The following is a 27,529-nucleotide window of genomic DNA, read 5'->3' as shown; positions in this document are numbered from 1 at the left end:
AAAATTGTCATTATTTACATCTGATATAGTTATCTCTACAGCATGTCAGTTGTTTTTTCTTTTGGAATTCATGAGTGGGGCATTGGCACTGAAAAGATAAATGACTTTATGAAGCAACTAAAGCTATCTATCTTATACATCTGAAAAATGTAATGAATTTCAATATTCTTTCCTTATGGCAAACATACAAAGCCACAAAGAGGAAATCAAAAAATAAATCACATCAAAATGGAGAAAATTCTAAAACAAACAAACAAACAAACCAACACTACTGATAATGAAAGACTGAAAGACAAGTAAAAGAGAAATGAGACTTGCTCATGAACGGGTAGTTATGATACAACAGTCACCAGTTATTTCAAATGTGATACACTCAATTGAATCCTACAGATTCACCATTACTGGTTTTTTTGTTTGTTTGTTTTGTTTTGTTTTTTGTTTTTTTTAAAAATATGTCTTAACCAGCTAATCCTGAAACCAAGTGAAAGCATATGGTAGATCTGAAAAAAATATTGTGAGTAACTTGGTGTAAGAGACTCCAAATTTAGTAGCTTGCTTGGTGTCTGTGTATAGGGGAATGGATTTGTGCTCATCAGCACTGAGATACTCCTAAGTCAGAACACTGAGCAAATAAAATAGGGGAAGTGGATCAAACTTGCACCATTTCATTCAAGAAGTAGATATAAAGGATGCTCAGTGTTTGATGACACAGTGCCTTCGAGGACAGGATGGTGGCATGAAGGAAATTTCTGAGAAGAACCGTACCTTCCCCTGAACTTTATAAAGGCTAATGAACTAACTAGAAATTTATTGGTATGGAAAGTTTGCAATGTTGCAGGCCCAGAGTCACGTTATCTAGAGGTATCTTTCTTTAGTCCTTTTGATAGCCAGTTATTGTCGACCTTTTCAAGGGACCTAACATCCTGTGACCATTAGGTAAATTATTTGGAATATATTAACAGAATTCTGATTTCTCCAACCAACCAAAGGGCTATGGATGCTGACAGCTGTTGTCTGAGACAGATACCAGAATTTTTTCTATTTTTACCTTGACCCACTTACCTAATTTTTCTACCAATGTATTTGAAAAGTACCTTGATTTATGAGTTTCTCTTGATACTATAAAAAAAAAAAAAAAAAAAAAAAAAAAAAAAAACCCTTCATCTAACTGTTAACTCATTGGTACAGAATTTGAGGTAACTTAAATCTATGTTTCATTTCCTTGGCCACTAATATTTGTCTCCAGAATTAAAAAAAAAAAAGTGGTTTTACTCTGATTGTAGGCTTCTGATTAAGGACTCTTTCCTTGTGTGTAGTCATAGAAATTTTGAGGCATATAATGATATGTATTTAGTGATTATTTTTAAATGGTGTATCCAAATATTTGGACAGCTTCCTTTATGTTAATATATTTGTCCCTTTCATGTCAATTTAACTATCTCTTTATCAGCTTTCATCATGGAACAAACCACTATAACATTCAGTTGCTTAGAAAAACTTTTATTAGTTCTTATGGTTCAAAAATCTTCATCCATATGGAAGTTGTTCAGATTCAGCTGGGGATGGGTGTTCTAGAATGATGTCACTTATATACAGTCACATGTCTAGGATGCAGATAGAATGATTGGAACAGGAGCCTTCTCTGGGTGATGATTTATCTTCCAGGAGATGAGCTGAGGAGTGGTTATGGTGATAGGAAGACTTCCAGCAGCCAGAGATGGCAAACCACAATGACTTTTAAGCTACTACCTATATCATATTCTCTATGATCCCGTTCATTAACAAGTTATGTAGCCAGTCCCAAAGCCTGTATGGATGGAGCCAACCCAAAGAAAAACCCATCTAATATAACAGGCATCCCCACAATGAAGAGTAGCTGGATCTACACAATGGAAATAATTGGGACCCGGCAGGGTTTTCATATTTCATACTAGCAGAGGTTTTATTAAGCAATGAATATGTATTACTTTTGCAAATTATATTGCTTTTAAAAGTAAGAAGGAAACATACTTTTGCAGTTATGAACCTTGACTTCATTTCCTGCATTTGCATATTTCCCAGCCATTGAGCCGTCATGCCCTTGCCCTTGTTAAACACACACTTTCCCACAGTGAGACTGTAGAAAGCCCACCTCCTCCCTGAAACCTCACCTTTGTGGTCACCCTGGCATCTGCACTGATACCACGGAAGCATGCATAGCAAAGCAAACAAGGACAAAAAGCCTGTTAGAAATCCCAACTGGCTGCAGCTGCCACAAAGAGCAGGTATTATTTCACTTTAGAGGCTTATATAGCTGATTTAAGGTATAAAAATCTAGCTTCTCTTGGTATAGTTTACTTGGGGGTCAGTATAATGATGAGGTAGTAAAGATTCTTCAATAAGATTAGATAAAAATAAGAGGAATCAAAAAAGGGATACAAAAAGAAGGAAATAAAATGGAAAACAATGACTGTGAGGGGCCAAAATTCTTTTGAGGATGGAAGTGTGCTGCTTATCAAGCTATTGTCTTTTGCTTTGTTGTCTTGCAGTGCTCTGTGGTGGCCCTAGGATACTGCAAAATGCATTTCCCTTCGTTATCAGCTTTTGGCTAAGTTTTAGCAGAATGAGGCTGAGATGTGTTTCTTCTCTCTGCTGTCCTTGTTCTCAGTGGAACGTATTTGGTATTCCTGCCTTCAGTTTCTATCTTTTAGCACATCTGGAACCAGTCTCTGTATCTGCTCAGGCATGCCAGCATCTGAGGGGCACCATCCACACACATGCAGAAGCCCTGCCAACCATGACCTTCTTATACGCTAGCATTGGCTGGATGTGTCAACCTTGGCCTCAGGTCCCTCTCTACTCAATGTGATCTCAACTTTCATTTGCCGTTATTCTTCAGATTGTCTTCTTAAAACCCAAATCTGGTGCCTGTCCCTAGTATTTAACTATACATCATATCAGTGTGTCTGATTTGTTATCATTATTCTGTTTTAGAAATCCAGACAGCACCCAAATGGGAATAAACTGAAAGTGTTGAGTCAGAGCTTACTGTAGCAAAAGACTCAACTAGTGTAATCTGCATTTGACAGAGACTCAAAGGCAAACAGAAAGGAGAGTGGGGAAGATGTAGAGTAAACAAAAGGGAAGGATTATGTATGCCTTCACATGAGTGAAAGGGAAAGATCAGGTAGACCCAAATTGGGGGACACGGGTTTAGAAAGCTGGAAGTAGACTAATAAGAAGTGAGCTACTGGGTAGAAATGGTTTCAGAAGTACAGTTGGCATGGAATATTTTTCCCATTATTGGAGTGCAGAGCAAACAAAGCATAAGAAAGTTGGCTGCCATTGGCCAACTCCTGACGACACAAGACCTGATTGTGACACAGGAGGTAGTTAGGCTTTCTTCAGTGACTGTCGATCAGAGTTCTGTTGCTGTAGAATCCAAACATTGCTCATTTGTAATTCAGCTGCTCACTTCATGCTTGTTTATTTAATCCTCCTATACTAAATTATTTTTGCTGAAGTGCCTCGTGGTTTCCCCGAAACAGACTGACTAATGTAGAATAGACCACAAGGAGAGTCTAATGTTCAATTTGTGTGTGTGTGTGTGTGTGTGTGTGTGTGTGTGTGTGTATCTATTTTGCCAAGATCCTATTAAGCTTGATACACAGATGATTAAAACAGTGTTTGAGGAAGATCAAAGAAATGAAAATATCTGGAAGTATATGAGGTAAAATTAGCTGCAGTGGGTAGTATACTGATGACATCAGATTTCAGTGGAAGCAGGAACGAAAACCTTAAAATGATCATGAAAATCAAGTCTCAGAGTCCAGAGAACAAGTCTCAGAACGTGGTTCATAAACACTTTGCTCTGGTTAATCAGTTCTCAAATTGATGAAAACCAGTTCCTGTTAAAAAAGTACCTTGGCATTACTTTGTGATCACTTTGAATTTGTTAACCATTTTCTTCCGTTCCAAGGGAAATACGAGCCCTTTGACTGGGAATGCGATGAAAAAGCAAATGTATTTATTTCATTATAAACCACAGGACTTTTAGGATTACCTTTGGTCATGAAACACAGAAGAGATATTCAGCTTTAAAAAAAAATACAGAATGTGATTAGAATCTCATTTAGTTAAGTGGCCAGTCTACCATGCTGTTTTACAGAGGTGGCCCCCAAGGAGGAGGCTATTTAGTTTCACAGACTTTCTTCCAATTTGCTAGGTGACTAAAGCAGGCACAGTCTCAGCACACATGTTACTTTAGCCGCTAAGACATCAAAGACAGCTGAGCTAGGAGACATTGCCATATCTTGCTCTGATCTTCCTTTTAGTTCCTGTTGAAGAAAAATGGTGTGACTCCCTAGCCAAGTCCTTTATTTCTTTATTCTCAGCAGCACTAGATGAATAATAAGCATGCCAGCCTCTGTCCATTCCTTTTCTTTTCTTTTCTTTTCTTTTCTTTTTTGGTTTTTCAAGACAGGGTTTCTCTGTGTAGCTTTGCGCCTTTCCTGGATCTCACTCTGTAGACCAGGCTGGCCTCGAACTCACAGAGATCCGCCTGGCTCTGCCTCGAGAGTGCTGGGATTAAAGGTGTGTGTCATCACCATCTGGCCACTGTCCATTCCTTTTCATGTGAGATGGTTTCGTGGCATGAAGCTGCATCCACTGGTAACTGTAAGGTTTTCCTATGGGAATGAAAGTACCATGCAGCCGAATCAGGCTTTGTGGATTCTCACGTGATACCTAAGATGATAAAATTTCTGGTTCTGGACTAGATATTGCTATGTATTTTAAACATCTGCATTCTCAAACATCTCGGAGTCTTTCTGGGAAGAAAAATTAACACAGAAGAATGAAATAGAGGCGATGAAAGCAATACAGTGTGAGGTTCCGAATGAGCATGAAAACTAATGGCACTGTAGTATTTTTTTTTTTTTTTTTACAAAGGTAAGAAAATGTCTGCAATTTGGGTATATTGGATGCCTTTGTGGATTAGACTTTAGCCTTCACTTTCCAGTAAAGAAAAAACCAACATAAAAATATTGCCAAACAAAATGTGATTGCAAAAATTGCTGGTTGTTCTCTGGCTGAAAGCACCATTTCTTCTCACTTTTTATATGCACCGAGCTTATGTACTCACAGTCATAGTATATTAGTTTTGGTTTATGCTATCACAAATACAAGTAAGCACTTTCACGATTTTATAATTTAAAAATATAATTGGTGTTTTTGATGATTGTGTTGCATTCCATTGTTTGGTTATACTGGATGCTGTATAAGTTTCCATTTAAGATTCATAAAATTTCCTCTTTCTTTTTTGCTTTTGACATTGCAGAGTCAGCTCACAAGTCTCAAAGATTTAAAAAGTCAGAGCTTTTATGAACTTCAAAGACTCTACTTGGTAACTCTACTTGGTAACCATATCATAAAATGAATATATTGAATCAAATTATGTGTGATATAGATGCCACTTGGAATACCCTAAGAACACTATAGAGAAGGAACTCTAAGAGGCTAACGTTTAAAGAAGGCAAGAAAAGATTGATGGGAAGACTAAACTCTACCATAAACACTACCATGCTGAAATACAAGTGAAAATGAGAAGATACTGTGGAAGCTAGAACGTAGGGAGAGGCTTTCAGGTTAGAGTCAGCTCAAATAATCTGAGTCATGTGTCCTAAGTGGGTTGTGTCTTCAGCAATTAGGGCTTACCTTCATTTAGAAAGTTCTATGTAAGCTGCCATGGGAGGGAAGCAATTAATAGTCCTATCTAGTTGTAATATCTATGATGTTTGTAAAGGGGCCATATTGGCAGTCACATGTTGGTGGTAACCAACAGCTCTCTAATTAGACTTAAGACCCACTTAGCAGGATGAGAATCATACCTAGTTCTAGAAACCTAAATCGACCCATGGTTATGAATGCTAGAAGAGAATCTATTGCTACCACTTTGGTAGGCCCAGCATAATTCCTTATATAAAATCTTACATATTCATTATTCTAAATCTTATGAATTCCTACATTCTAAGTAATATCCTCATACATTAGCTAAGTATACACTTATCTAAACATCCATCACCCCTCATCAAAAATGTTTCTGTCTACAGCAAGAGAAGACCATGATGAAATTATTGGGCACAATTCAAAGATTAATGGACTGTGGGATGCCCAGCCCCAGTGAGACACATCTGTAGCATAATTCACATCTCTATGGCTCAACAAAACTTTGCAGAAAAGGGAGCAGAAAGATTATAGGAGTCAGGATACCAGGAAGCCTGCTGTGAGACTGCCTGTTCTAGAAATGGTTGCATAAATAACACCTGAATCTCTGCATCCAGATCCCTCAGTCATTGGATGGGGTTTCTAGCACAACAGTTAGGGTGTTTGGCCATCCCATCACCAGAGTAGGTCAGTTCGGGCTGTCTCTCAACCATTGTCAGCAGTCTATTGTAGGGGTATCTTTGTGGATTTCTGTGGACCTCTATAGCACTTTGTTTCTTCCTTTTCTCATGTCGTCTTCATTTACCATGGTCTCCTATTCCTTGTTATCCCTCTCTGTTCTTGATCCAGCTGGGATCTCCTGCTCTCTTTCCCTCGACCCTCACCCTTCCTTGCTCCCACTCATGTCCAGGCTGTCCATGTAGATCTCATCCATTTCTCCGTCATTGGGTGATCCCCGTGTCTTTCTTGGGGTCCTGTTTTCCAGGTAGCCTCACTTGTGATGTGAGTAGCAATCCAGTCATCCTTGTTCCACATCTAGTATCCTCCTATGAGTGAGTACATACCATGTTTGTCTTTCTGAGTCTGGGTTACCTCACTCAGGATGCTGGGAGTCCAATTTGCAAGAAAGAGGAGGGTTTATACGAGCGAGAATTGTTGAGACCAAGGTTGGATAAAGCACAGGGACAAATAGCCAAATGAATGGAAACACATGAACTATGAACCAATGGCTGAAGAGCCCCCAACTGGATCAGGCCCTCTGAATGGGTGAGACAGTTGGTTGGCTTGATCTGTTTGGGAGGCATCCAGGCAGTGGGATCCGGGTCCTGGGCTCATTGCATGAGTTGGCTGTTTGAAACCTGGGGCTTATGCAGAGTCACTTGGCTCAGCCTGGGAGGAGGGGACTGGACCTGCCTGGACTGAGTCTACCAGGTAGATCTCAGTCCTGGGGGAGTCTTTGCCCTGGAGGAGGTGGGAATGGGGGGTGGGATAGGGGAAAGGGAAGGGGGCGGGAGGGGGAAGAACAAGGGAATCTGTGGCTGATATGTAGAACTGAATTGTATTGTAAAATAAAATTAAATAAATAAATAAATAAACAACACCTGAACAGTGACAATCATGCGGAAGGGGGAAAAATCTCATGTGTCTCACCCCTAGACAAAGAACTACAAGAAACTAATGACTACTGAGAGAGAGAATTAAAAGTAGAACCAGGGATAAGTTCCCTAATTGGCTATCCAATAGAAAGTACTCAGCCTTATAAATGCAAACAACAAAATTTTACACACACACACACACACACACACACACACACACACACACACACACACGCGCGCGCTAACTGTAATAATCAAGAAAAAGGGGCTATCAATTCAAGAAGGAAGTCATGGGAGAGGTTGAAGGAAGGGGTCATGGGAAGGGTTGGTGGGAGGAATGAGAAGTGGGGAGGTGATATAATTATATTTCAATTAAAATATAAAATAATTAATTAAAAAAGCAAGAAGATGCAGGCAGTAGCTGCCTGTCTGCTGACAGTGGAGACAGCCCTCAGCAGAAGCACTTTCCAGCACAGATGAAGAAAAGAAAGAATAGAGAAGGTGAGAAAATGCAGAATTCCTTCTGCCTGAAGCTCCATTGTGCTGAGGTGGACTTTGAGAGAAAATCCCCTAAAGATGAAAGTGCGCTACAGCACAGCATGAGGCTTGCACTTGAAGAAAATCGGATGCTTTCTCACACAGGCAGAAGGTGGCTTTCCATTCAGGAGGTGTGACTGTCCCACTGTCTGTAACATTAGGTGTGATTGCCAATGGTTCAGTCACTGAACTGAATGTCAGGCCACTGGGCCTGTGACACCACAGGCAGGGCCATTAGGGGAAAATGTGCAGCCTACCAACAATCTCCCAATAGTGGGCATGTAAGTCCCGACGCAATCTTACATTCCTTACAGTTACTGAAATCCAATGAGAAGAAAAGCACATTTCTATGATGTGTGTGAACACAAGTCAACAGTGTTATACATCTATAATCATCAGAAGAACTATTTATGGTGTTGTAAAAAGCATTAAAATGGGCCAGTTTTACACAATAAAATTCATTAGCTTTATGCCTTTTTAGATGTATCGATGAGTATGTAATATTAACCATGTCTCTCTAATTTTGGTTTCAGTGGAGCATTTCTTTGGAGCACACTTTTAAAAGTGAGATGCTAATAGACAAACTCATGGTTCTTCCATTTCATTCTTTAGGAGTGAGAAAAATGCCTCAGCAGATACTTGTGCAAGCCTTATGGACTGAGTTTGATTGTTGGTACTCACAAAAAGGTGGAAGGAAAAAATAGTGATTATTTTACAGAGTGTTTGCACAGGTGTGGCAGCACCCCTAGCTAAAGGAACTCCTTTATCTGAGCCATGCCACCCTTTGTTATCTTTTCAAGGAAAGATCCTGGTGTGCTATGATTTACATTTTTAGCTGCAAATAAGAAACAGAAACTTCCCGTCTGTTTTCCCTTTGTATTTATTGAAGAAGATTATAAAATGAGCAGAAGGAAGAAAATGAAAACACCTCATTCAAAAAAGTAAGAAATCAAGTTAAGTGGTAGAAGTGATGTTAAGTAGAAGGTAGAGGAAATGACTAGGAATGTTGTTTAGAATATATTTATGTTGTTTGTATATATTTATGTGCATTTATAGACATGTGGTGTACACAGATATAGTTCTTCACTATTTACACTTAACACAATATTATACAATGTTGTTTAAATAAATCTATGTAACCCTGACAACAGCTTGATGATTTGTTTTCCTCGTTTTTTTTTTTGTAGCAGGAATCTTAAAAGTTCTTATTAATAAAATCAAACCCGAGGTCAGTTATTGGGGTCCATGCTGGTAGATCAGAGAGACAGAACAAGCCACAGCTATCTCACCTCGCCGGATCCTCAGCTGGTCTTGTTTCCTCAGACTGGAGGCTTCTGAGTCCTCATCCCAATGGCTCTCAGCTGAATTGCTGCTCAAAAGCCTCAATGCTCAACCAGCCAAAAGTTTAACCAGCCAAAAACTTCTAGTTTCTGGTCCTCACGCCTTATATATCTTTCTGCTTTCTACCACCACTCCCTGGGATTAAAGGCTGGCTTTCTGGGATTAAAGGTGTGTGTCACCATGCTTGGCTATTTCCAATGTGGCCTTGAACTCACAGAGATCCAGAGGGATTTCTATCTCTGGAATGCTAGGATTAAAGGTGTGAGTGCCACCATTTTCTAGCCTTCGTATTTAGTGGCTGTCTGTTCTCTGACCCCAGATAAATTTACTAGAGTACACAATATTTTGGGAAACACAATACCACCACATTTTTTTCTGGTGGAAAAAGTAGGAAGTTCAAGAGGGTAAAGGAGGGAGTTAGTGGAAGAAGACTTAGCGTGCAAGCATGAAGCCCTGAATTTGAGCTGGAGCATCCATATAAAACAGCTGGGTATTGTAGCACATGCCTGCAATCCCAGAGCTTGGAGGCAAAGACAGAAGAATCCCTGGGGTTTGCTGACCAGCTAGTGCAGGTGTATCAGTGAGCTCTAGAGTTAGTGAGCAAGTCTGTCTCAAAAGTTGGATAGAGAGAAAAAGACACTTAGGTTAACCTCTAGTCTTCAAACACACAGGACCCCCCCCCCCCACACACACACACAAAGGTCAAGTGACTCAGCACCACCAAGCACAGTAGCACAGTAGCAGTGGTGGTCTGTGGTGAGTTTTTACCAATGTATCTCTATGACTTTAATTCAACTTAGATTTCATCTTAGTTAAATGCCAGTTGCTGTGGTAAAGTGAACAAAAGCAACTTAAGAAGGGCTTGTGGTTTTGGTTCAGAGTTTGAGCTACAGTCAATCAGGGTGAAGAAGCCAGAGAAACGGGAGCTTGAGACAGCTAGTTGCATTGCATCTAATGTTAGGAAGCAGAGGTGTCTGCTTGAGGTCAGCCTACATTTTCCTTTATTATACAGACTAGGATCCTAGCCCAGGGAGTGATGTCACCCATAATGAGACCTGACCAGATTTTTTTTCCAGCTTAGTTACCCTAATCAAGGCATGGCCAGAGGTCTGACTCCCAGGTAGTTCTAGATCTTATTCAATTGACAACTGAGGTTAACCACCACAGCTACTCTAAATGAGTTTTTTTTTTTTTTTAATCCTGTAGAATCTGTGGTTGATAAGAAATAGCAGACCAGATAGATGATAGGCTATCAGAAATTGGTCAGATGGACTCTAGGCCAAAGCAAGATTCAACAAAGTGAGATCCACTTTAACAGAAAGTGCTTCAACCATTTTTCACAGCAGGGTTGGCTTAATTTTAATTCTCTTTCTAGAATTGATGTTTGTTCTAGGCTAACCATCTATGATATCATTATACTGCATACAATGAATTATTCACCAAATGTATCTTACAATTAGCTTCAGCAGAGTAGTTGCTGCTTTTGTCCAAACATTTTACTTTATCTAGAAAGATTAAATTAATCATCTCTGCCAGCCATGAATCACTGAAAGAATTAGTTTTTAATATCTGAAGCAGACAAAGGGCAATTGCAGCCAACATATTACATTTGGCTGGACCAGTAACCCATATTTCTTTTTCTATTTTTATTATTCATTATCTTTGGCTGGGCAGATGGTAGTATGGTCCATGTCTGATCAATGACTAACAGCCCTTTGGGAGGGAGAAAATTGGGCAAACATGACTACATTTTTCTTATCATACTATTCGAAATTTTTATTTTCATTCTTTATCAGTTTTCATAGTGACATGTTAGATATTCTTAGCTCCTTATGTTACAGATGAGAGATTAAGCCTGGAGAAGTTAGGCAACTAATCAAGAAGGGGTGCCAAGTCTGTGCAGCATCAGCACAAAGCCTGGAGCGTGGGGTTCAAGATTCTTCATGCACAGTCACTCTCCTGGGTTTGAGAGCTACCCATTGAGAAGGTTTTCCATCATGTTTGGATAGTGATGATGATGATGAGGAGGATAATGATGAGGATGATGATGAAATTATAAGTAAAGAAGTCTGTCTCACAGTGAAGGATGCAGCATTGTTATGTGTCTGACCATAATACCTTGATTAAATTCATAAATATACCCATAAAGTTGTTTCTGTCATTATTGCCACATTAAAAAAGAAAGCATAATTTCATAAGAAAAAAGAGTCAAAATTAGTTATGCTGGCTCCAGAGCTTATAATACCTATTAACCTCACATTATATGACTCTGTTTTAATTATAGAAAATTTTAGCCAGGTATACCCAAGCTAAAGGTCAGTGTTGCAATTATAACCCAACATGAAATAAAATGAAACATATTTGAATAAGAACATGTTCTCTTCCTAGGATTTACCAAATGACTAGATTAAAAGTGATTTTATTGTAATTAAATTTAATTTTTTCCATAGTTTTTTTATACCATTTAAATAAGCACCTGACTAACATTTTATTGTACTTAAACATTTATTTGCATGAGGTGGCTCTACAGTTAATGCACTTGCTACCAAGCCTGATGACCTGAGTTCAGAGTCTGGGAACTCCGTAGCAGAAAGAGAGAGCTGACTCCCACAATTTGTCTTCTGAGTGCTGCACCTACACACACAGACGGGGTAGGGAGACTTGCAATGAAGGACAAAATGGGTGAAAATTGGGCAAAATAAAAACTACTTCTTGAAAGAGAAAAATCTACACAGAATCACTTTCCCTAACACATGGAGTTTAACAGTGGTGGTGATTGCACAGTGGCCTCTGTCAGGCGAGCTATGACTTCTTTCGGCTACTTAAGCTTGTGGGGGGGATTATATTTCCTAGGGAGCCTCTAAAAAAGCTTCCTAATCAGCGAAAATGTCTGCAAATTTCCACATGCACTTATTGCCAACCTTAGAAACAGCAGTGGCTCAATGCTTTCCTCCCAACTCTTTTATATATTTTCTCCTGTGGTCGTCAAACACAATGGGTCCTTAGAATCACATTAGGGAAAAAGGAACTCCAACATGGGTGGCCTGTTTCCTCATCTGCCCTTACATCCTCATCTGTGGAATGGTTCCTCTAAACGAACCATTCTGATTGACAATTGCCATAAATAAAAAGTTTGGAAAATGTTGTTTGAGTTAACAAATTTGCTTATAGTAATTAATTGTAAGGCAATGATGTATAATTGAACAACATTTTCCCCCAAGGATGCTTATCATGTCTGTGTGTTGGGGGGTTGTTATGTGGGACCGCAATTTCAGAAGGTACAGTCTAACATTACTGGAAAAGCATGGTGGCAAGTGATGGTAACATTGCTTCTACAACTAGGAAGTGGAGAGTGAACAGGAAGTGAGAACCGACTATCAAATCTTAAAGGCTTACCCCAAGTGATGCAATTCCTCCAGCAATACTTCACCTCCACATGCAAACCACAACATCACTATAGATCTAATTTATATAAAATAATTTTTTTCCAGAATCTAAATATATTTTTACTGACTCAAAATGGAGAAATAGCAACAAAAACATGATAGACCTACATTTTAATATTTTATTTTGTGAAATTAGTTTGTCTGAACCTAACTTTCATCAGTTGTTTGTGTCTTTGAAACTTAATATCATAAGTTTTTACTCATAATAATATTATTTTGAAAAATCAATGTTAATGGCTATAAAGTGATTTAAATAAGCACAGCAAAGACTAATAGTCATTTTAGTTGCAATTTAAATGATGTATGTAGCATAAGTTAAATGATTCATTAATGTATACATTATTTTGGTTAATATAATCATACAAGCAAGTAGATCTTTTACTTAAATATACTTTTTATTTTTATTCATAGCTATATGCAGTTTGTATTCACATGAAGGACTGATTTTTAAAAATGTAAGTATACCTATTTTAAAATAAAATCTCATAAAGCACCAAGCAAAGACTTTATATAAGGCACAGTAGCTTAAATCTATTTATGTAAATAAACATTCTCTTTCAAACAAAATCTATTTAGGGACTTCATATTGTTTCATTTTGTCTGCAAGTTTACTTAAAGATAGCATGCCTGAGCTCATATTGAATTATTTGAATTAGTAAGGCAGGCATTTATCATAGGGGTGATATTTTAATTTTATAACTCAAAACCATGTTCATCATATAATGATTAGCATTGGTTTATTATATTTTAATTTTATCCATATTTCTATCTGTATATTATATGTATTGTTTTCTAAATTAAAGACTAAAGTTATTTTCATGCTTCAAAACTACTAACATGTCCTTTATTAAGGGCACTAGTTTATGGTTTAAAAATGTGTTATCATCTTTTTGCCCACGGCCAATGAAGAAGCTCACTAGGATGAAACCAACCCACAGATTATATCATTAAAAAATACCATTCTTGGATGAATTACTGATGTAGCAGATTTCTTCTACTGCTACTTTTCACCATGCATCAGGCTTCTTTGAAGAAATGGAAACTCCCTTCCTCTTGTCTGTTCATGAAGCAGTTAATCAGATTGTATTTAATCCATGCTTTGTGAATAATAAATGGGAACAATTGTTTCATATCAAGATAAATGAGGGTAAAGTAGCTAATCATGTGAATTGACCTAGCTAAAAAACATGAGCTGTATTAATTTATTAATAGCCAAGATAACTCATGAAAATCCTGCAATTCTCCTTAAATGAAAGGCCCCTGAGAGTATAAATCTAAATATCTTATCGTTAATCATGAGATAATATTTTCATGTGCCAGCCAAATACTTGATTTGCTCTCACTAATGATTTTTTTATTCATTGCATGGAATCCATCCAATGCCTTGGGGGGAGTAAAGCTGTCAAAAAGAAACCAGTAGAAATGTTCTCACTAATGATAATAAATATTATTTTAGAATAAATGCTATGTTTTAAAAAATTTAGGATTTTATTTACAAAATCTAAACAATAATTTTCATTTTTCTTATGAACTCTATATATTGAGAATTGAATTAGTCATAAGTCTATTCACAAGATACAGCCATTTCTTCATGCAAAGCCCTCGTTTATTTGTTTTCCACTTAAAAATTAGTTTTATTTCAACCTGTGACTTAGATCTATTTATATTCTTCCTTATTCAATCTTCCTATCTTTTTTCTAGAGGTAAGTATCTTTCTCCCAAGTTTTATTACTTTCTTATAATTTGGCACTTGAACACATAAGAAGACTTGCTCCTGGTATAGGATAGAGGTCTCTGGGACATAACAACATTCTTAGGTATTCAAACACATCAGATAATGAAAAATTCTTTTATGAGCCATTGTATGAATGAGCACTGTATAAGAGGCCGTGCAATTCTGCTCTGGTATTGCTGAACACTTTTCCTTTTCCTTTTCTTTTTACCAATTAACTGGAATTAGTTATTATCCCATGAAGTCTTGATTTGCTTTTCCAAAGCACCCCATGTGGCTAAACACAGTTGTTAGCTAAATATGTTGACCTTCCTATGTTTTCTCCAGGTTTTCCATTGGCATGTTTGTCTTTTCAGTGAATTAGTACTGTTTCATACAATTACATACATATATACATACTTGCACATACATAATTTATATATATGTTATCATAATCCTTTGTAATTATATATGTAACAAATATGTTCTTCCAGTCTATTGCTTGTTATATATCCATTGTACTTTTTAATTTGTTTTTGTGAATTCTTTGAGAATGTCATACATTGTATTTATCCCCCATCTCCTCCCAAGCCCATAATCACCTAACTTTGTGTCCTCATTATTTTAATGGACAGTCTTTTGACTTCACTAAGACAAACACAGAACTTTCATAGCAAAAAGAATGGGATGTGAAGTTGATCTGACTGTGGCATCTTTCAGCCCACTGATTTCCAGGGTAGGTTTGGTTGATCTAGCTAGATAGGTGTGTTAGATAGTTTTATGTCAACTTGACACAAGCTCAAGTCATCTGAGAGGAAGAAGCCTCAATTTAAAAAGTGCCTCCATGAGATCTAGTCATGAGAAGACATTTTCTTAATTAGTGATTGATGGGCAAAGGTCAGCCCATTTTGGGTGATGCCATTCTTGGCCTGGTGGTCCTGGGTTTTATAAGAAAACAGGTTGATCAATCCAGGGGCAGCAAGTCTATAAGCAGCACCTCTCCATGGCCTGTGCATCAGCTCCTGTGTCCAGGTTCCTGCTCTGCTTGAGTTCCTGCCTGCACTGCTTTTGATGACGAGCTATTATATAGAACTGTGAGTGAAATAAGCCCTTTCTTCGCAGATCTGCTTTTGTTCATGGTGTTTCATCAGAGCAGGTGTAACCCTAACTAGGACAAGTGTCCCCTTCTTCCCTCACTACTGCATGTACTTTCTCCCCAAAGCTGCACATTTGGCCGAGGCAGACAGCTTTCCCAATAGAGAAGGACCATTCTTTTGTCGAAGTATTGAGGTAGCTATGTAAGCTCTCAAGAATATATCTACCCAAATACATTAGCATGACATTCAAGATTCATTATTTCTTATTCCATAGCAGGTCAGGGAAGCAAGCTTTACCGAGACAGTTTCAAAACATCCATGTACTGCTATTGTGCTATTTGTCCCTATGTTTGAACCCTGCTCCTGTTTTAGGTCTAATAGGAGAAAGGACAACATGGAGAGTTTTGGGAGGAGGGTATGGAGAAGTCTAGAACCCATTCTACTGATGCTCCAGCAGAGTCTGAGGAGGTGGAGGGCAAAGTTCCAGCCTCAGCGTGGGAAGGGTAAGGATAACTCCATGAAAAGGTTTGCTTCCTTGAAGATGCAAAACTATCTGGAAGAACTATCTTCTGTGACTTTTTCGGTTGAGCATGGAAAACAAGTACTAATTATCATGGGGAAACAATTAGTCTGCAAAGATTAAAATGAAGAAATGGGAAGGAAGAAATGGCCAGAATATAAGTGAAGGGGAGGGGAGGGAGTGGATTCGAGTAGAGAAGGAGGAGAGGAGTAAAAGAAATTCCAAGGTGAATACACTACTTATGGATCACATAGACTGAATCATATGCCTTGGTGCTACATATAAGGTCTGTTGCAGAAGGAAACTCTAAATTGGGTTTACCCTTCATAATTAATGGCACTTTACTTTTGTTGAAGCCCAGGTAGGCTAAAGTGATGTAAAATGATATAATAAGAGTTTTCTCAAACTTTAACTCCATGCATGATCGCCTGGAAGGACTGTGAAACCAAAACCCTGTTGGTGCCACCTCTGGGTCAGAGTCTGGAATCTGTAGTTCCTACAAGTTTCTAGATGCTTGTGCTATTGCTCCTGAAACACTATCTTGAGACCCACTGGTAGAAAAGACAACAAAACCTCAAAGGCAGAGTGCAATAGAACCTCATTCCTTATAAGATTCACTTGGTATGATGGTGTATGTGGGCAAGATAGGAGATCAAGGGATGATAGTCTTTTGCAAGTGACTCACAGTGTCACTATTAACATCAGTCCCTAGCTATCTGACCAAAGAAAAAGCAGGGGGATGATTGCAGAGGTGTGAATGGGCTAAATCAGGAAGATGGTGTCTCCTTCCTGCATTCCTTTCAGAACTCAGCAGCAAAGGAGACCAGAATGCATTAAGTCTCACATCTAGGATAATGGTGGAATATATTTAATAAATGGCTATAAAGATATTATCAAGGCAGTCAAATAAAAATGTATGTGTGGAGTTGGCTTAAGGTAAAATAACATTAAATATTTTACAATTCAGCATCTGGGATCTTTGAATTACAAATACAAAGTTCATAGATCCTTTGTGTCCTGGTTCCTGCCTCCATTGATAATCGAACCACTCCAGTTCCTTCATGTCTACTTTATGCTCCATCGTAACCAACCTCATTCTCATCTTTGCAGGAGTCTTGTTCTCCAGAACTTTTTCTTCTTATTTTTTTCTGTCTCTGGAAATCTCCTCTTGCCTATTTCCTCATGTGTCCCCACTCTGTCATTTGTTGTTGTTGTTGAGACCAGGCTGCATCCTGTCCTGAGTTACTCCATATTATATAAAACAGTGGTTTTTCATATTGTGCCTCACCCTGAATGATTCCATCCAACAAGCAACTTTTGACTCCATTTTGAGGGTAGAGGATGATTCTGCACCTTGGCAAACACACAAATGACACCATCTGTCTGGTACCTCCTATGTGGCTCAGGCTGATAACTTATTGTTAAAAGTAGAAAGGGTGCTACCATTCAAGTTTATCAAAGTAAAATTGGGATTTTAGAAGTACATGGATGGATTAAAAACAGATCAAGAAAAGCAGGCCCAAGAACCAGTTCTATGTACTAGAATAAGAACAGATTTCAATAACCTCACATAGACACTATAAAAAAGAAGACACCTATTGCTAAAATTACCATGTGCCCCTGATCTGCCATCTGAACACCTAATACATTCAGGAAGTGAACTCCTAGCTGTCTCAGGAGGTGTAGCTCATCTCGGCTTTGTTGTTGATATGGACTGCTCAACTTGCCATCTAACCTCCCATCCATCTGGACTTATAGTCCATCCATTCAAACCTCCCATCCATCTGAACTTATAGTCCATCCATTCACCCATTCATGCATCCATCTGCCAATCTGTCAACTTGAACTTGGTCTTGCTCTTCACTTCTCCAGTGTCCACCATCTCACTCCTGCAGCTCAGCTCTAACCCTGCATCTTTACTCTGCAACAGCTGCAACATTAGCAGTGGTACATGTAGCAGACTTCCAAGTAGGTGCCCTGCAAGAGACAAGAACATGGTTTAAGTATGATGGCTATTCTTTGTTGTCTGTCTTTATTACTCCTGGAATTAACTAAAACCCAAAAGGCTGTAAAAGGCTTTTTCTTAATTAAATCATTTGAAGTGAGAAGACCCATGTCTAATCCAGACCCTCGAGGTGGAAAGATATACCCTAAATCTAGATCTCTTGAGGAGAGAAGATCCACCTTTTATCTGGGCCACACCTTCTAGTAGAAGCCTATATAAAGGTCATAGAATAAGGAAGCTTACTCTATTTGCCTGCTTGCTCTTGCTCTTGCTAGCAAATTCATTCCTCCATTGGCATTAGAGCCTACTTCTTTGGGATTCTTGTATATACTCAAGACCAGCTGAGACATTCAGCCTAGTGGATTAGACAATTACTAGATTCTTGGGCCTTCCATTGGTAGACAGTCATTGTTGGACTAGCTGGATCCCAACCTGTAAGACATTCTAATAAATCCCACACATTTTTCTATATATTTTCATTTTATATGTTCTGCTCTCCTAGAGAACCCCAAATAATGCAGATTTTGGTATTAGAAGTAGTTCTGGAGCAATAGAAGTGTAAGGATAATTTTTGTAAGTACTTGTGTCCCATGTAAATGCTCACCAAAAGGTGACTTTAGCAGAGGAGGAGTAATGTGATTAAATCACTATCAATCCATGGAATCAGCTTAATGATAAAAGGAATTTGATTGGGAGTTAACTTACAAAACAGAAATAAGAGATTGTAGCAGGATCTTGGAAGGATGAGGCAAAGTTCAAGCTGTTCTCTGGAGAGCTATGCCCTGGTCTGTCTCAGCATCCAAAATCTATGAGGTAGAGAGAATGCATCATATATGCATTCCAAGTCTTCAGGGTCCCTGGCAGCCATGTACAAGGGGCAGGCACCTCGTAGCTACCTACTGCTTCACTAGGTAGGGGTGGTGCTTCAGGACATGGCACAAACAACCACTCATTACAGAGGAGTTCAATAATCACATAGATAGGATGACCCATTCTCTAGATAGTCAGCCTCATTCCACAGTCATCCCTGCCATTGTTCAATGGGCCCATGAATAAAGTGGCCACGGTGGCAGAGATAGGGATTATTTATGGGCTTGACAACTTGGGATGCCACTCACTAAGGCTTACTTGGCTATAGCTGTTACTGAGTGTTAGTTCTGCCAAGAGCCAGGACCAGCACTGAGCCCCAGATATGGCACTATAATCCTGGGATGATCAGGCAGCAACCTGTTGGCAGATTGACTATGTTGGACCACTTCCTCCAAAGAAAGGACAATGCTTTGTCTTTATTGGAGTAGATTCTTATTATGGTTAAGGATTTGCCTTTCCTGCACACAATGCTTCTGCCCAAACCACCCTTCGTGGACTCACAGAATACCTTATCCATAGTGGTATTCCATATAGTATTGCTTCTGACTGAGAAACTTACTCAGGAAGGTGTGACAGTGATCCACAGTCATGGAATCCACTGGTCTTTCCCTGTTTCCCAACGTCCGGAAGCAGCTGTCCTGATAGATAGCATGGCCTTTTGTAGACACAGTCACAGAACCAATTAAGTGGCAGCAGCCTTGAGGGCTGGGGCAGGGTTTCCCAGAAGGTGGTTTTTCCCATAACCAGGATCCAAAGGTCTAGGACTCAAGGATTGGAAAGGGGAATAGTTCCATTATCATCCCTAGGGACCTACTAGGAAAATGTTGGCGTCCTGTCCCTGTGACCTTAAATTTTGGTTCCAGCATGGCAAATGCTCCAGCCAAGAAATCCAACAAACATTCCATTGAACTGAAAGCCCCACCCCCTCCACCATATACACACTTTAGACTTCAGATGCCCTTAAGCCAACAAGCTAAGAGAGGAATAACAGTGCTAGGAGCAATAATTGATCCAGGTTACCAAAGGGAAATTGTATTGCTTCTCCAAAATGGAGGTAAGAACAATTATGTCTGGAGTTCAGGAGATGCTTATGGAGTCTCTTGGTGCCTCCATGTCTTGTGATTAAAGTCAATGTGAAACTATAACAATCTAATCCAAGAAGAATGACAAAAAGCATAGACTTCCTGAATAAAGATATGGTTCCCTCTTCTAGGAAAAGATCCAAGACCTGCTAAAGTGCTTGCTGAGGATGGAGGAAATACAGAATGAATGGTATAGGAAGGTGGTTATAAATACCAGCTAAGGTCACATGACCAGTTGCAGAAAAGAGGATGATAATTTATTGACATGCGTGTTTCTGTCCTGTTTTGTTAAGAATGTGCTATATACAGATATTTTGTTTTTTTCTCAATTTCTTTGTATGCAATAAAACATCAATTAAGAGAATTAGTGGTTATCGTATTTAAGTTTAAGATGCTAAAAGAATGCCTCTCAAGGGACATTGACACCTATTCTAAATTTATAATGCATGTGTAGTTATATGAGGGATAGTTAAATCATTCTAGGCATAATTATGAGATGTTTAAATTTATATTGCATTTGTAATTGTATGTGGGACAGTTATATCATGTTAGGCATAATTATTACCTGGTTATTGTTTTCATTTGAAAATTATACATGCCATAATTATGTGTCAAGTTGACAAGGGGTGTACTTGTGATGGTTATTATTGGTTGTCACCTTGGCTACATCTGGAATTAACCCAAATGGCTAGGCATACTTGTGAGAGACTTTTTCTTAATTAAACCACTTAAAGTAGGAAGACCCACTTCAAATCCGGATTTTTGATGTGGGATCCTTTAATCCAGGTATTTTTGAGCTGGGAAGAATCACCTTTAATCTGGGCCACACCTTCTGGTGGCAGCCTATATAAAGGACATAGAAGAAGGAAGCTTGCTCTCTCTTTGTCTGCTTGCTTTCACTATTGCTGGCAAGTCCAATCCTTCACCGGCATTAGAGCCTACTTCTTCAGGATTCCGGTGTATACTCATGACCAGCTGAGACATTCAGCATTGTGAATTGAACAACTACTGGATTCTTGGACCTTCCGTTGGTAGATAGTCATTGTTGGACTAGCTGGACCCCAGCCTGTAAGCCTCTCTAGTAAATCCTCTTTTCATATATATTTAGATTCATTCTCTCGGTTCTATTTTTCTAGAACACTGACTGACAAGCCAGTAAAATACACCAAAGACTGGAGTACTGCAATATCCTCAAACTCCAATAAGACAAAGTGATATATATTTATTTAACCCATTATTATTGAATGGTAATGATCAAATTCAGGATCTTGTGCGTACAAGGCAAGCATTCTGTCACTAATTTACAGCCTCAGCCCCAAGAGTCTACCACAGTATGCTGGAATTAATAAGGCTAATCAAAGTGGAATGGAAACCATATTGTTGTATTAAAGAAAACAAAGAAAAGTTATGTTAAAGCAGAGCCTGATAACTCCACTGGGAACGATTTCTTTCTTGTTAGGAGCTAGAACTGGAAAAGTACACCTCTTTTTTTTTTTTTCACAGCTTTGCTGATGTCTGCCATCCAAAGCCGCAGCTCTTCTCCAGCATAGCTCACCAGCAAAAAAAAAAAAAAAAAAAAAAAAAAAAAAAAAAGGACTGCACATGGCACTGAGGTCTCTTGGAAGTTTCCAGTCTTCTCCTTGAGGCTCTGCCCCTCTTCTCTCCTGACTTAGCTGTTTCCTTGCTTTGCATGGTCTTCCCCAGAGATGCAGGGCAATCAAAGGCAAGCAGCACAGAGCTGGCAGTTTTGTAGCTCTTATAAAACCATTTCTCCAAGGGAAGAGAGTTTAATGAATTGTTGCCATAAAAGTTTGGGATTATCTGTGGTTTTTAATTATTCCTCCTATCAAGACCATTTCTGCCCTAGACTCAAGACTAGCCTATGTGGTTTGGATAGGCTCTTGATGTGCTGAGTAATTAAAAGCACAATTGATCCTTGAGTCTCTAACTTTATATGCACTGATCTCCTTTTATTAGGCATCTCCTTGCATCTAACAGAGGGCCAATTCTTCAGGCAGGATAGTATTCCTTTACTTTGCTCTAAACACTAGTGACATTCTTGTTTTGTTTTTCTACACAGACAGGGTTTCTCTGTGTAGCTTTGCGCCTTTCCTGGAACTTACTTGGTAGCCCAGGCTGGCCTCGACCTTGCAGAGATTTGCCTGGCTCTGCCTCCCGAGTGCTGGGATTAAAGGCATGTGCCACCACCGCCCGGCCCATAGTTCTTTCTTAAGGAAGCTGATTAAAGAAGGCAGATAGGAAAGAGCAGAAAAACTTCATCAAGGCAAAACATGAACTTACTGGAGTGATTCAGATAACCAAGTCTAAAAGCATCAAGATAGAACATAGAACATCTCCAAGGGGCCCTTAGCTCTCAGCAAATTATAGAGGTTGGATACCCTCAATCCCAAAAGTAAGCTATATTGAACAACAATAACGCTAGAATTTTTCCAGGGCTCATTCTACAAGGCCTACATTAAAATTAAGGACTGCTGGGGAGACATTTCAGTAGGTAAACCATTTGCCTTATAAGCACAAAGACCTGAGTTTGGTCCTCAGAACCCACAGAAAAAGTATGGCCCAGTAACATGTGCTTGTAACCCCAGTATTGGGATGGGGTTGGAAACTAAATACAGGGTAATGGATATAGTCTTGTATTTGGCATACTGTCTCAACACAAGTACAATTCATGAGCATAACCTACCTTGAAACACACACAGCTCTCATGATTCTTTACCCTGTCAACACCCTTCCTATTTTATTTTGTTTTATTTCTCTTCCTGGATAGGTTCTGCAGAGTTATCAGTGTTAGCCACATGGCCATGTGGAAGAGAAAATCTGAACTTACTGTAAGATGAAGTAAGGTTCAAAAAAGCCTGTGTAAAAACAATATCATGTTTTACATTCTGAATAATGAAGAAAACATAAAATAGATGGCTTTTCATGGAAAAAAAAAAGACAAAATAAGTCTGTCATATAATGTTTTAAAATTAGGCCTTATTTTTGTATTTTTGGTTTTTCTATTTTTATTAATTATGCTTTTTTGAGATTATAATATTTTTATATTTTTTAAAAGTGCCATACAAAGTAATTTTTCCATTTTGGCACTTCATACACACTTTGTTCATATAATTCTCTTCCCTGCTGTTCTCAACAGCTCTTCCACTCTGCTTCTTCTAGTCCCCCTTCTCTCATAATAGTCCCCTTTTTCATATTATATGCATTCATTTGGCTTTCCCTCTATGCCCCACACTCTCCAGTTCTCTTTTTCCATGCACATGTTCTGCTTTCTAGTTCCATGACTTATATTTTCTGGCAGTTGTCACAATTTCTTTTTTCCTTACAGCTGAACAAAACTCCATATGTACATGTAAATGTACCTCATTTTAAAAATCCATTCTTCTGTAGATGGACAGCTAGTCTTGCTCCATTTCTTAGCAATGGTGTAGATGAATTTCTAAACAGTCCTATTAAATAAGAAACACAGAGCCAAATACAGGGGGTGCAAGTCGTAGAGATCAGAGCAATAGCCACCAACTAACCTTAGCTCACCACGTCGCCATAGCTTCCCAAGGAAGCCTCTTCCTGTCTAACCTGCACCTTTATTGCCTTCCTGTTCTGCCTTCTCATTGGCTCTAAGTCCAGCCACATCATTTCCTCGTCACTGCCTGTCTATACAGACTTCCAGGTCTCTATGTTTGGTACTGGGATTAAAGGTGTGTGACACCACGCTTGACCTTGTCCTTGAACACACAGAGACTCTGCCTGCCATGTGATAGGATTAAGGGGGTGTGCTACCACCGCCTGACTTCTGTTTATGGCTGACTATGACCTCTGATCTTCAGGCAAACTTTATTTATTAACATACAAATAAAATATCACATTTAACCACAAATAAAATATCACCACACTACTGTGAATAATGCTGCAAGAAGCATGGGTCGTCAAGTGTCTCTGCAGTAGGACTTCAAGTCCAGTTCTCAATCCCTGGAAATGACTAAGTTAAACAGAGTTGAATACAAGTTACTGTGCATGTGGTAGTTATTGATATATAGGAGGATATGGAGATGATAAGATAAAAGGGTAGATTAATGAACCTACTTTTAAAGAACAACTTGTTTAAAATGTTTTACATTGGTATAGATTTTAGTTTATGTTTAAAATGTTTTACATTGGTATAAATTTTAGTTCATTGATACAAACTTGAAGTTAATTTTGTTATACTGTATATATATATATATATATATTTCTATTCTTGTTTGAGGTATTATGTTTATATAACTCATTTAAAATTGTAATGGATAATTAAAAATAGGTTAATAATTAGTCATCTATGATAATCATATCTGTAGCCATGTTAGTTAAGTCTTCTAGATATACATAGATATATTTCAGATAGATAGGTAATCTTCAAACACTTCATAGACCTAGAAAATATGGCATTTAAATAACTTAGAATTCAGTTGATGTGAGACACAATTGCTCCTGGCTGCACCAATTGATCCCGAGAGAATGTTGGGCTTCTAAGACATTTCCATTTGGAAGTTTGTCTTTTTGGCAAAAAATGGCCTACTGGGCAAAGAACTGCCCTTGCCTTGACGGCTGACAGTACAAATGCAATGCTGTCCTTTCTGGACAAGCGGGACACAAGCGAAAGCGACCACTGTACTCTGCCAAGACAGGGTAAGATGGTCTCTCAGAATTCCTGCTTCTGAAAATGGTCTGTCAGATACTCTAGGCCTGTAGCCAATTTGAATGCACCAACAATGCTGAGAAACATCAGGTGACTGTCCAGGCTGCCAGCTGTCTTGGTCTACTCTTGCAAGATTCCCGAAGTTGCTTGCATCCGTCTACCATTTCTCAGGTACCATTATGTTCCTTCTCAGGTCTTTGATGTGGTTGAAAACTAGATAGTTGTAATTTCCTCAGTTATGATAAAAGATAAGTTAGATATAAAACCTTAAACTCACAAATATAAGATAGATAGGACATCTTCTTTAATATTGTAACTATAATTCTTGCTCGGTAATTGTTTTGTTATATGTAATTTTACCATGTTAAAGTTAAAACCTTCCTTTTTAAAAAAAGAAGAAAGGGGAAGTGCTGTGGATATCACTCTATGTAAATAAAACCCTGATGGCCAATGACCAGGCAGGAGGTAGGTGGGACAAGGAGAGAGGAGAATTCTGGGAAGCGGAAGGCTGAGGAGAGACACTGCAGCCACCGCCAGGGGAAGAGCATGTAGAGACGCCGGTAAGCCACCAGCCACGTGGCAAGGTATAGATTTATAAAAATGGGTTAATATAAGATAAAAGAACAGTTAGCAAGAAACCTGCACGGCCATACAGTTTATAAGTGATATAAGCGTCTGAGTGATTATTTTATAAGTGGATTGTGGGACTGCGGGGTTTGGGGAACCTGGAGAGAAGCCCTCCAGCTACAAATGGCGCCCAACGGCTTGAGTTTCCACCTTAAACCTGAGAATATTTAATAACCAATTCTAAATAGAGCCAAAACCAGGTTCCTGCTTCTTGTCTCATATGAGCAGCTAGACGCCGCAAAACGCAGGTTTGAACACTGGCGGGTTCCTGGCGAGTGCGTTTGACCGGCAGTATGGCGGGAATGAGGGGTCTGCCAGAGGCACATTATGCTGTGTAGTAGATTTAGTCTTTACTAGTATTTTTTTTAAAAAAAGAGGTTTCTGGGCTACACGCTGCTTTGATAAAAGCTTAGACCCACTATTTCTGAGACTTGATGACTCCCAGAGCTGGCGGAAAACGTACCACTGCCATGTTGGGAAGCTGAAGTGGGCGAGCCAGCAGCCACAGCGCTGTTTCAGGCTTAGAAGGATGCAGTTTAAAGCAATAGGCTCACAAAAAGACTGATTCAGATAACATCGTTTACAATGTGTGTAAAATATACGTAGGCTTGAAAGAGACAAAAAATTAATGTAAAAAGACACGTAAAGATGAATATTACACAGACAATCTGGATTGTGTTGTCTTTGGGATTTTTAACTGCAAAAAAACATTTGATCAAAAAAGATGTTGAATTAAACCAATATGTATATTTTAAAGGTAACTTGACTTCAAAATTTGGATTTAAGGATATGTTGCTTTGGAAAAGAGGTTCTGCTTTTGTTTCCACAGAAAGCCAGAGGCTATGGATTTGTTCCAGAATAAGATACATCAGGTTTCACCAGCCAAGACCCCTGAAAGGTCTCCGATGACACCATGGCCCAGATGATCCAACATCCAGAGGGGTTTCAAGGCAACTGGTTCAAACAATACAGCCTCACGGACTACCCCATAGGTCTAAAATTTTCTTTGCATCCCCATAAGATACAGCGCCCCCCTCCAGCAGGAAGTAGTAAGACATGCTACGCCCAAATTCCCAAATATACCAAGCTGGCTTTAGAGGTGGAATTGGCTCACTCCCCCTCTAAACCCAGACATATTGCTTTAAAAAAAAATGGTTAAGAGATTCTTGTGTCCCAAATCAGAAGAGCCCTCTGGTGTGGGACAGAGAGAAACCAATATTTTTATTTAAAACAGGTTGATTATAAATGTGATCTCTTTCTAAAAAAGAAAAGGGGATATGATATATAGGAGGATATGGAGATGATAAGATAAAAGGGTAGATTAATGAACCTACTTTTAAAGAACAACTTGTTTAAAATGTTTTACATTGGTATAGATTTTAGTTTATGTTTAAAATGTTTTACATTGGTATAAATTTTAGTTCATTGATACAAACTTGAAGTTAATTTTGTTATACTGTATATATATATATATATTTCTATTCTTGTTTGAGTATTATGTTTATATAAATCATTTAAAATTGTAATGGATAATTAAAAAATAGGTTAATAATTAGTCATCTATGATAATCATATCTGTAGCCATGTTAGTTAAGTCTTCTAGATATACATAGATATATTTCAGATAGATAGGTAATCTTCAAACACTTCATAGACCTAGAAAATATGGCATTTAAATAACTTAGAATTCTGTTGATGTGAGACACAATTGCTCCTGGCTGCACCAATTGATCCCGAGAGAATGTTGGGCTTCTAAGACATTTCCATTTGGAAGTTTGTCTTTTTGGCAAAAAATGGCCTACTGGGCAAAGAACTGCCCTTGCCTTGACGGCTGACAGTACAAATGCAATGCTGTCCTTTCTGGACAAGCGGGACACAAGGAAAGCGACCACTGTACTCTGCCAAGACAGGGTAAGATGGTCTCTCAGAATTCCTGCTTCTGAAAATGGTCTGTCAGATACTCTAGGCCTGTAGCCAATTTGAATGCACCAACAATGCTGAGAAACATCAGGTGACTGTCCAGGCTGCCAGCTGTCTTGGTCTACTCTTGCAAGATTCCCGAAGTTGCTTGCATCCGTCTACCATTTCTCAGGTACCATTATGTTCCTTCTCAGGTCTTTGATGTGGTTGAAAACTAGATAGTTGTAATTTCCTCAGTTATGATAAAAGATAAGTTAGATATAAAACCTTAAACTCACAAATATAAGATAGATAGGACATCTTCTTTAATATTGTAACTATAATTCTTGCTCGGTAATTGTTTTGTTATATGTAATTTTACCATGTTAAAGTTAAAACCTTC

Source organism: Peromyscus leucopus, chromosome 14 (assembly GCF_004664715.2).
Source record: "Peromyscus leucopus breed LL Stock chromosome 14, UCI_PerLeu_2.1, whole genome shotgun sequence".
NCBI lineage: Eukaryota > Metazoa > Chordata > Mammalia > Rodentia > Cricetidae > Peromyscus > Peromyscus leucopus.
This window is presented reverse-complemented; position numbering follows the sequence as displayed.